Source organism: Plecotus auritus (genome assembly GCF_963455305.1).
Source record: "Plecotus auritus genome assembly, chromosome: 1".
In the NCBI taxonomy this organism is placed as follows: domain Eukaryota; kingdom Metazoa; phylum Chordata; class Mammalia; order Chiroptera; family Vespertilionidae; genus Plecotus; species Plecotus auritus.
This window is the reverse complement of record NC_137770.1, coordinates 80,041,192-80,053,264: the sequence shown is the minus strand read 5'-3', so window position 1 is coordinate 80,053,264 and position 12,073 is coordinate 80,041,192. Positions and strand designations below refer to the sequence as shown.

At 39.6% G+C, this 12,073-nt stretch overlaps 1 protein-coding gene across 1 annotated transcript in view; it reads left to right on the top strand.

Moving 5' to 3' along the window:
* Window positions 1–12,073, top strand: part of AVEN (apoptosis and caspase activation inhibitor) — a 192,016-nt gene that overhangs the window by 36,042 nt on the left and 143,901 nt on the right. The window lies entirely within an intron of this gene.

The following is a 12,073-nucleotide window of genomic DNA, read 5'->3' as shown; positions in this document are numbered from 1 at the left end:
ATTTTCATATCGCTATTCGCCCTTTCTCTGTAATAGAAGTGTCAACCAAATTCACAATTGACAATGACAGATGGAAACACATGCATGTGTTTGGCGCCAGCGAGAGCTTTATATGTATTGCACATGTGTGAGTCAACTTAGCCTTTTATATATATAGACAAACTTGCTTAATTAGACCTGCTTTCTGATTTAGCTAAACTTTTTCCAGTCCAGTGAAGCACCCCAACTTCTCTTTCAGGTAATTGTCAGCAACACAGCAGTAAATATCAATATGAAGCAGATTATTATTGTAGATCATGAAGGGAGAACAAAGGGTAAAATATTTCACTGCAGCAGTGTTTGACTATATTCTGTGCAGTGAGAAAACCTGAAGTAATTTTCCCAAGGTCCACCATTTCTTTTTTTCAGTTGGGTCAAGTTTCTAAATGTTCTAAATCTCAGTTTTCCGGCTAATGAAAAGAAAATATGATTCTACCAAGTCTCCTATCTACCTACTCCAGGACTTCTGTGAGGATCAAATGAGATGAGGCACAAGAAACAGCTTCACAGACATTTGGTGAAAATGTAAAACATTTGCACCTGGCTATAAAGCAAGTCATATTCCTGGGCTGAAGAAACTGCAAGGAGGCTAGTCGTCGCTAAGGGGAGGAAGCTGGGCATTGTGACGTGACGTCATTTTCTGGGTGGACACTTAGCATATTAGCTTTTTACATATATAGATTGCAGATCCTCTGAGTGTTGCTAAAATAAATAGTTGCTGGGCAACAGAGTTTTCAATCCTTTTGGAACTTCTGAATAAGGCTTACTGAAATCACCCTGTCATTGGCTTCTTATTAGAATTGTTAGCTACACAGTAAATGGGACATCATATGAAAAATCTTAAGTGATAAACATTTCAAAATAGCTGCTGATAAGGGATGTCTTTGAGGAAACGGTTTAACTTTATTGGAACAAGGATGAACTTTCTATGCTGTCTAAATTGGCACCTGTGGTGGTTACTTTGCTGCCTCGTTTTGTAGGGAGAGTTGAGCATTCTGTTCAGGGCTTTCTGATGAACTGTTAACAAGTGGACTGACTGGGTGAATCTGGGATGGGTGGGTAGGTTCTTGGCAGGTAAAAAGAAATCATATTATTTGGGAAATCATTATTTTGATAAGCTAAAGAGATGATTGAGAAGGCAGCAGTTTAACTCGATGTGAAGAAGAAACAAACCCATGTCTTTTTGAAAATACCTATGCTGGTGTAATACAGAGCAGCACACCAGAGTGGGGGATTCTCTGTGTTTCAGTTCACTCTTCTATGCTCTGTGGCATACAAGCACACAGACACTTGGGTTTAGCTAACAGTGGGGGTCACAGGTTTGGAGAAAAGTTTGTTGACTGGATCAAAAACTCCTATGAGAAAGATTTTATGAAAGATTCAGATTACATTTTGCAGTTCAGAAGGTAAATATTGCTGAGATACTTTTGACCAAAGTGTGGTATGAAGGAAAAGTGGGACACTTGTGAGAGCAAAGAGGCTTCCACATGCAAAGAATGAAGGAGCAGGAAGGAGATACATGACCATATGAGATGAATAAATACCCATCAGAGTCTATCTCAGTGGCTGTCTTTATTAAAATGAGTTTTTTACATAAGTTTTAAAAAATTCTGTTGTGCTGATCTGATAGTGCTGTGAACTTCATTCTAACAAAGAATCCAGGAAATAGAAAATTTTGGAGACTGTCAGATCTGGGGAGTATTGTTTGAAGGAAAGGTGAAGAGCCTCAGAGGTACTGGGAATGGAGAGGAAAGCTATACCCTCCACATTCTTGATTCTGCTAACAACTGGCGTCTACCTCCTTCATGCCTCTCATTTTTATAACTCTTAGAAACCAAGTAACACCTGTGAGGAAAAGATATGAACTTGGAGAAGGAAAGAGATGGAGTGAAGAGCCCCATGATCTGGGACATTGAACACCTGTTTTGTGGGTTGGTTTACATTTTTTCTCTGTTCTCAGATACTTTTCATGTCACTTTTTTTCATGTATTGATGTCTGAGCAAGATGGAGACTGGACAGCTGTTCTTTTTTTTTTTTTTAAATCATTTTCCCCTGAAGACTGTGGGTGGAATTTCTAGTTACATACTTAGAACAGTAGAAATTGTATTCTAATAAAACATTTTTGGATGCTTTGTTGAATTTTTTATAAATAAGCTCCTACCCTTCTAATATCTTTTTTAAAAAAAATATATTTCTTTATTGATTTCGGAGAGGAAGAAAGGAGAGATAGAAATATCAATGATGAGAGAGAATCATTGATCGGCTGCCTCCTGCACACCCCCCACTGGGGATCGAGCCTCAACCCAGGCATATGCCCTTGGCCAGAATTGAACCTGGGACCCTTCAGTCCACAGGCTGATGCTCTGAGCCGAGCCGGCTAGGGCTTGTTTTTCTTTTTTCAAGCTTGCTGGTTGTTGACCGCCCTGAGTTTTGTTTTGATAACAGCTGTTATTCCTTGGTTAGAAACGTGTGCTTTGCTAATTATCTCCGAGTCTGGGAACTACTTCCAGCAGGAGATAGTGGCAGTTTCCTTCACTAGACTAATCTCAGGATGTGTGTCCAGGGCTGGGGCTGAATTATCCTGTTCCTCAGCCTGAAATGCCTTCCTCCTCCTCCTCTCTGGCCCACAAGGCTGGTCCTGAAGGCTCCCTACAGCCTCTCTCCTCCATTGCTGGTGCTTTTTTCTCTGCTCCCGTAATATTTGTTGGATGTTGTGTCATGTTTTGTCACATATCTCACTACTTAAAGTATATGTTTACTTTTCTGATTTCCTCACGGGACTGTGGGTTCTGAAGGCAAGGGACTGTGTCTTATTTTTGTATCCCCACTACCTGACCTGGTGCTTGGCTTGCAGTAACTACTCAAGAAATGCTTGTTGGGGGAATCTTGGCAACTGTGTAGTTAAGGAACAAAAGCAGCCCTCTTTGGATGCATTGTAGGATAGACAGGAGGAAAGATAAGTGCCACTTAGAGTTATATTTAAAGAAAGAAATGTCTTGAGAAGGAACTGTAATGGTGACTGTATTCTCAAGATTTGTGGTAGGAAGGAAGCAGCCCTGGCCAAGTCACATCTGCTGAGTCCATTTTGATTATAAGCACTAAGAGGTTGTTGGAATTTAAGAGATTTAGAACAAACAGTGATAATAATTAAGGAATTGGAAGTTTATGCTTATGAAGCAATATAGTCCATTTGGGTAGACAACACAATCACAGACGCCGGCATAGGGTAGACCGGCCCAATGTGATTTCTACATAATTCAGTGTGAGGGCTGGACTAGGGCCATGAGGTTCCCTCTGGTTCCGTAATTCTTTACTAGTTAATTAAGTTCTCTTCCTCTGGTGAGTTGAGGGTTTTGGGGAGAATCTTAAAGTTGGCCAGATGAATAGTTATTTAGTAGTCTGTGATTTTCTGGGAAATGGAAGGTTAAAACCTCAGTAACCAAGGAAACCAGACCTATGCTAGTGGATAAGAGAGGTGAAAATTTAACTGAGCGGAGTCAAAAGAAAATGTGGCCACTTTTCAGCATTAAGCTCATGCATTGCAATCCCAGTGGAGGTGAAAGAGGGAGATGACCTGAACTATCACGTGCCTCCTTAGCAGAAAGAGGGAACTGTCAGTGGTGCTGGTCGGGGGAGTATGGTTTTTTTTTGTTTTTAATTCTCACCTGAGGATATGTTTATTGATTTGAGAGAGAGAGAGAGAGAGAGAGAGAGAGAGAGAGAGAGAGAGAGATTGCACGGTTCCCTCCCACACCCGACCAGCAGTTGAACCCATACAGCTTTTCAGTGTATGGCGTACCTACGCTGATGCTCCAACCAACTGAGCCCATCAGCCAAGGCTAGCCTGAATTCTTCGTGAGGTTCAAGATGTAAAACAGATAAAATGAGCCTGATTCTATTGCTACTCTCCCCCTCCTTCCCACAGGGACTCCATATAAAAGGACTTCCATGGAGTATAGTTTAAAATCTCCAATTAGTCCAATTGCTGCAGTTTAATTTTCCAAACTACGTCATGGAAGCATAAAACGCTGAAGGTCTTTACAGTAAGTCTAGCGCTTGCGTGGGCTGACAGCAAATGGTAAAATTACCTTTCTATGCCACCTATTTTTAGCCAACTCTCTGAAACAAAATTACCCACCTGAGACAGATGTAAGGACTTAGGGAAAGAAGATGCAGGGATTCAGCATGAGTGAGGAGGCCTGTGAGGTGTCACTGAACAGCTGCTTGGAGGATTGGGGCACCATATTCTCTGGCATAAGATCCCTCTACCCCTCTTCTCTCCCATGGGCTGATCACAGGGAGGGACAAGAAAAGAAGCTGCTATCACTTTCCCTCCATTCTTAATGGCCACACTATTTTGGACTTCAAATACTATGTACATTGTTCTAGGCTTAATAGATAATTTAGATGCATGCCATATGTTGCATTTACTATTTTTCAAATATGATCATGCTCTAATGTGTGTTTTATACACAATGACTAATGGAAACATTCTTCTTAGTATACCTGTATACGATATATATAGTATATACATTTTTATTGAAATTTAGCTTATTGAAATAATACATAAAGCTGTTTTTGCTAGAACTTTTTTCTAATACAGAATCTGCTATTGAGCTTTTTAATTTTTTTAAAAATATTTTCATTGGTTTTAGAGAGGAAGGGAGAGGGAGAGAGAGATAGAAACATCAATGATGAGAGAGAATCACTGATCGCTGCCTCCTGCATGCCCCACACTGGGGATCGAGCCCGCAACCTGGGTATGAGCCCTAACTAGGAATCGAATCATGACCTCCTGGTTCATAACCACTGAGCCATGCTGGCTGGGCATTGAGCTCTTTAATTTTAATGGTTTATGAAAGTTTCTATTGTTAAAAAGATAATTTTTTAAATAGTGAAGCGACAGTTGCTGCTTATAGACAACAATATGGTGATTACCAGAGGGAAAGAGGGTGGGGAATAGGAGAGGGGAAAGGGGGGATAAATGATGATGGGAGATGTGACTTGGTGTGGGGAACACACAATACAATGTACAGATGATGTGTTATAGAATTATATACCTGAAACCTATGTAATTTTTGTTAACCACTGTCACTTCAATAAGTTCAATAAAAAATGATTTATAAATGTAAAGGTAATTAAACAATGATATATTTTAAAGCTTGATAACATTTAAAATTTTAAAGTAGGGTGCATTAATATAATTTTCCAATTGTATACATTGTAACATTTTCGGTTGGATATGTTTGACATTAATTGAATTTGGTTTCCAGTGATTTTGTGTTGGAGGGTTTCCTTAAATGTGTTCTCTCTCATGTCTTTCTACCTCACTTGTTCCCTTCTATGGTATAATTACATTTTGTGAGGAACATAGGAGACTGTTGAAAAAATGTGATTGCCTGTTGCAGCCTCCTTATTAGGGTCAAAGCAGGAAAGCCTTTTACAGCCCTTTACTCCAGAGGAAAGTAGAACCTTCAAAAGCTAGGTTCCTGAGTACAAAAGGCTTTAAATTGCATCTGTTGTCTCTTGTTATATATTACCAGAGGCCCAGTGCACGAAATACGTGCACTCGGGGCGGGGGTTCCCCCTCAGTCCGGCCTGTGCTCTCTCACAGTCCAGGAGCCCTCAGGGGATGTCCGACTGCTGCAGAGGCGGGAGAGGCTCCTGCCACTGCCGCTGTGTTCACCAGCCATGCGCCTGTCTTCTGCCTGAGCAGCGCTCTTATTGAGTGTCTGCCCCCTGGTGGTCAGTGCGCATCATAGTGACGGGTCGTTCCAGCGTTCGGTCGATTTACATATTACCCTTTTATTATATAGGATTAGTAACTTCTGAAGTTTTACTGGCTTATCTGAACACTCTTCATGAGAAAGATCATCTTTTAAATAACTCTTACCAGACTGTTGCTTTTTTAAAAGAAAAGATAGAGGATATTTTAAAAAGAATGTTGCTCAAACATACTGTTCAAAGGCTGGCCAGTTAAATTAAGCAGACTGTAAATTAATGTAAATTGTTGTACGTTAAATAGGACCACAGCTTCAGTGAATGCATCTCTTTATTGGTTCTGTTGTGCATAGAGTATCTTTTGTCTATTTGTCCTATCCATTATTGAAAGTGGGATGTCAAAGTCTCCAATTAGTATTATACTTGTACTGTTTCTCCCTTCAGTTCTATCATTTTCGGCTTTATCTATCTAGTAGAGGCCCAAGGCATGAAATTTCGTGCAAGAGTAGGCTTTCCTTCCCCTGGCTGCCGGCACTGGCTTCCCTCACAGAGGGAGGCTCCGCCCACCCACCTCAGCCCGCCGGTTGGTGGCCTGGGCCTCCCTCTTTGGGGCGATTGTGGAGCCCCCTGGTTGATCGTCCCGCTGTCTGGTGGCCTGGGCCTCCCTCTGTGGGGCGATCATGGGGTGATGGCCGAGCCCCCAACCAATCGCATCGCACCCACCTTGGCTGGCCTGGCGCCAATGGGCGTCATAGTGTGGTCCCAGATGGTCGTCCAGAAGGTCATTCAGATGGTCATTCTGCTGTTCGGCCGTCCAGTCTAATTAGTATATTACGCTTTTATTATAGATTTTGGGGTTTTATTGTTAGTAGCATATGTTTCTATGTTTATAATTAGGTCTTTTAGGAACATGGACTCTTTTATCCTTGTATAATGTCCTCCTTTGTCTCTTATAACAATTTTGCCCTAAAGTCTATTATCCGTTATAATAAAGCCTAATATGCTAAGTGTCCGGTAGTCTGTTCAACCAATCAAAGCATAATATGCTAATGATATGTGAAGGCTCCTCAACCATTGGCTATGATGTGCACTGACCACCAGGGGGCAGACGCTCCAACCAGTAGGTTAGCTTGCTGCTGGGGTCTGGCTGATCAGGACTGAGCGAGATGAGCCAGACACGCCCTGGAGCCCTCCTGAGGTCCCTCCCTGGCTGGCCAACCTCCCACATCCCTCCCCAGCCCTGATCATGCACCAGAGGGGTCCCTTGGCTTGGCCTGTGCCCTCTTGCAATCCGGGACCCCTCAGGGCAGTGGTTGGCAAACTGCGGCTCGTGAGCCACATGCGGCTCTTTGGCCCCTTGAGTGTGGCTCTTCCGCAAAGTACCACGGCCTGGGCGAGTCTATTTTGAAGAAGTGGCGTTAGAAGAAGTTTAAGTTTAAAAAATTGGCTCTCAAAAGAAATTTCAATCGTTGTACTGTTGATATTTGGCTCTGTTGACTAATGAGTTTGCCGACCACTGCCTCAGGGGATGTTGGAGAGCCTGGCCCGATCCCACAGGACAGGCCGAGGGACCCCACTGGTGCACGTGTACCAGGCCTCTAGTTTCTTATATTTGTGTAGTCACTATAGCTCTCTTTTGCATACTATTGGCGTGAAATTTTTTCTCATCTATACTTCATTATGATGACATTTCTATCTTCAAATTTAATGTGTCTCCTGTAGACCTCATAAGTTGTATTTTAAAATATTCATTCTGTCAGTACCTGCTTTTTGATTGAATTATCTATTCTGTTCACATTTAGTGTTATTGATATTGTTGAATATTTGTCTGCCTTTTTATCTTTTGTTTTCTCTGTCTCATGTATATTTTGTTCCTCTCTTTCTCCTTTTGCATGAAGTGAGTATTTTTTAAAAAATATATTTTTATTGATTTCAGAGAGGAAGGGAGAGGGAGAGTTAGAAACATTAATAATGAGAGAGAATCATTGATTGGCTGCCTCCTGCATGCCCCCTTCTGGGGATCGAGCCCACAACCTGGACATGTGCCCTGCCTGGGAATTGAACTGTGATCTCAACAGATCGACGCTCAACCACTGAGCAATACCATCCAGACATGAAGTGAATATTTTTAATGTAACATTTTAATTTCTTTAGTTATTTTTTTCACTTTTCAGTTATTTCTTATATAAATGTGCAAAATGTACTGTGTACATTTTAGCTTATCAGAATCTGCTTTAGATTTATACTTAATTCCAATGAGATAAAGAACATTACTCCTATGTAGACTGTTCCCCTTTCTCTTTTTTATGGTATTGTTAATACACATTACATCTGTTTATAATAAAACCAACAATACATTGTTATATTTCTTACCTTATGCAATTTTATATCTTTTAAAAGCTATGAGAGAAGAAGAGTAAGCATGTACTTATAACTTTTGTTATATTAGCCTTTTTATTTTCCTACTAGAGGCCTGGTGCACGAATTTTGTGCATGGGGGAGGGTGTTCCTCAGCCTGGCCTACACCCTCTCCAATCTGGGACCCTTTGGGGGATGTCCGACTGCCGGGGATTGGGCCTAAACCAGCAGTTGGACACCCCTCTCACAATCCGGGACTGCTGGCTCCTACCCGCTCGCCTGCCTGCCTGCCTGATTGCCCCTAACCATTTCTGCCTGCCAGCCTCATTGCCCCCTAACCACTCCCCTGTCGGTCTGATTGACGCATAACTGCTCCCCTGCTGGCCTGATTGCTCCTAATTGCCCTGCCCTGCAGATCTGGTCACCCCCAACTGCCCTCCCCTGCTGGCCATCTTGTGGTGGCCATCTTGTGGCAGCGTCGGCATGATGCCACCTAGGCTTTTATTATACAGGATTTCTAGTTTTGTTCATTTGTTTCTGTGTATTTGAGTTTCCATATGGAGTCATTTCCTTAGTCCAATACAGTTTTGCTCCCAGCTACCTCCTATGAACAGGTATTTGCAAATGTATTATTGGGCCTATAACATGTAGAAACATAATTATGCACACATTGTTTTATAAAGTTGCTTTTAAAATCAGTTATGGGAGGAGAGGCCGTATCAGATACATAATTTGCAAATATTTTTTCCTACTTTTTAGGTTTCATTTTCAATTTGCTGATGGTTTTCTTTGCTGTGCAGCAGCTTTTTTGTTTCATGTAATCCCTCCTATTTGTTTATTTTTGCTTTCGTTGCCTTTGCTTTTGGTGTCATATCCAAAACATCACTGCCAAAACTGATGTCAGGGAGCCTCTGAGCTATGTTTTCTTCCAGGAGTTTTGTGGTTTCAGGTCTCACTTTCAAGTCTTTAATTCATTTTGAGTTGATTTTTGTGTATGGTGTGCTGTGCAATTTTCCCAGCACTAGTTATTAAAAGACTGTCCTCCCCCTATTGTATAGTCTTGGCTCCTTTTTCATAAATTAGTTGACCATTAGTGTGTTTTTATGCCAGTACTATACTGTTTGATTACAATAGCTTTGTAATAGAGTCTGATGTTTTTCTTTCTCAGATTGTTTTGGCTATTTGAGGTCTTTTGTGGTTCCATACAAATTTAAGATTGTTTCTTCTATTTCTGTGAAAAATGCCTTTGGAATTTTGAAAGAGATTACATTGAATCTGTAGATTGCTTTGGGTAATAAGGACATTTTAACAATATTATTTCTTTCAGTCCATGAGCACAGACTATCTTTCCATTTGTGTCTTCTTTAATTTCTTTCATCAGTGTCTTATAGTTTTTAGTGTATACCAGACACGTTTCAGAATGATGATGTTAATATAATAATACTGTCTGTATATTTATAGTTTTCACATTGCATTCATCAGTATTTTATCTCAGATCTTTGCAAAATGAACCAAACATAAAATCTTTAGAAGTTTTTAAGATACACCTTTTTCTAAGTTACATCAAATGTCTTCTAACCTTCATTACTTCTTACTACCCTCTTGTGATGGAGGCTAATGACAACCGTCCTTGTTACTGCAGTTGGTGGGGGTAATGAGATCCTTGTCAGTGCTTTTTCTAAATTGGGGATTAGTGAGTTATTCAATTCTGTGAAGTCCAGCCTATTATAAGCATTTAGTTAATATTAAATGATGATGATGGCAGGGCCATTAATTCTGTCTAGGTCTCCTGCCTCCCATTATCAGTGCTTGTTTCATTGAGTTCATAGTTCCTTAGGTGTTTCAGATCAGAGCCCTCTTTCATATCAAGCTAATTATTTTGTCCAGGTTTACATTTTTGCCATGTGTTACAACTATGTTCAGAAGTTTTGTATTAACTGGGGAAGTCTCTGAACTCTGATTACCCAGTGGGCCAACAAAAGAATATTGGGTTTTCCCAGATTAAACCTTTCTAGTATTTTCAGCTCTAGTTCTAGCCCCCAAATTCTTAATAGCTGCAAAGCTATTTTCTTTAGAATGTCCCTGGTATTTGTTATTTATATAGCATATCTCATTCAGTCACATGCCTTTCATCTGCTAGCATCTTTTCTTTCTGAGAAACTTCTAGTAATGACAGGAAAGCTCTAGGGTTCAGGCAATCTTTGCAATGCCTAGGTTATAATGTAGATTGCCATTTTTGTTTTTGTGTTGTCAAGGAAGCTTATGATGATATTTGAGGGCTGAGAGTGATCTTGGAAGCTCAGTTATTTCAGCGTTTCATGAAAACGTATGCAATTGGAATTGAGGATTACTGACTAACATTAAATCTGTTAAGTGAATGGTTGATGGGTAACTAGAAATTTTTAGTGGAACAAAATAACACCACACAGAGAAATTCCTAGATGCATGGGTGAAAACAGTGGGTGGGTCAGTCTTCATTACCCAAACTCATTGGTTAATCTTAGCATTACTTATGTTGGCTTAGCCTTTTATCATCTGTCATTTGATGTGATGTTTTATAAAGTTCAGAGCACCATCTCTGATGTATTTTAGCCAAAAACAAACAAACAAACAAACAAACAAACAAACACTTTAACATAACTCCATTGGGCAGTTAGATTTTTTAGATTTTTAAAATTTGTTATTTCCTAGAAACTAATCTACAAGCACTATAGGGAAGCAGTCAGACAGAAGATGAGTCCTTCTGCACTCAGTAAATCAATATCATAAAAATAGAGATGCGCTATATTCAAAGAGACTTAAGGGACAAACAATTCGATACAGTGCGTGGTCTTGAATAGGATACTGACTTGGGTAAGCCAGCTGTAAAGGAATTTTGGTGGTTAGGGAAATTTGGAAATAGTCTAGATGTCATATGAAATAAAATTTCCTGAAATGGAGAGATCGGAACTCACCAGATTTCCTTTTCAAAATATTGATGAGAAAAATCTGGTTACCAAAAAATAGTATATAGATAGAAAAATATATAGACAGAAAAAAATCTGCAAGTATATGCAACAAAGTGTCAGTAGTGGCACTTTCAGGTGATGGGATGATGGGGTTTCATATGTTATTTTTTTGCTTGTTTTCCCCTCCCAAGTTTTTGCATGTCCTGTTTCTGTGTTGACACAAACTTATTTTTAAAAAATATATACTTACCCATCCTGCACAGATGGGTTGTTTTAGTATATTTCACAAGATTTTTTCTTGATAAGATTTTATAATTTTTAGGATACTTTTTTGAACTGGTCTTTAGATTCTATTTGCATCTCTCTTTTCTTTACTTTTTTATTATGGAAAATATTAAACACATACAAAAGTAGATAGAATAACATAATGAATTTTTATGTTCCCATCATCTGGCTTCAGCAATGATCAGTTATGCCCAATTTATTTGATCTGTACCCACCATTCCTTTCCACCCATTATTTGAAGCAAATCCCACATCATTTTTTTCATTCATAAATAGTTCACTATTTAGTTATGAAAGATAAAAACATAACACACAATACTACAATACATAAATAAAATAATATCCTTTTTATAATCAAATACACAATCATTGCTCACCTTTCTTCACTTGTCTCATAAGTGATTTTCTCTAATTATATTGTTTGAATCAGAGTACAAATAAGTTCCTGACATCACAACTGGTTGTGTTCCTTCTCCTCCACCATTTTTTCCCCTTTCAATTGATTTATTGAAGAAACTAGGCCCTTTATTTTTAATAATTTCTCACATTCTGCATTTTCTCTCAACCTTTGAATGCCTAAGACAGGAAACTGTTCTGTAGAATGCATCTGAGCAGGGTTCCCATTTAAAGTTTACAATAGAACATATTTATGGAATGTTTGTAAAATCTGTAAATTGAAAGGGTCCATTTCTATCCTGAAGTCCTTTGAGTTTAACACTCTT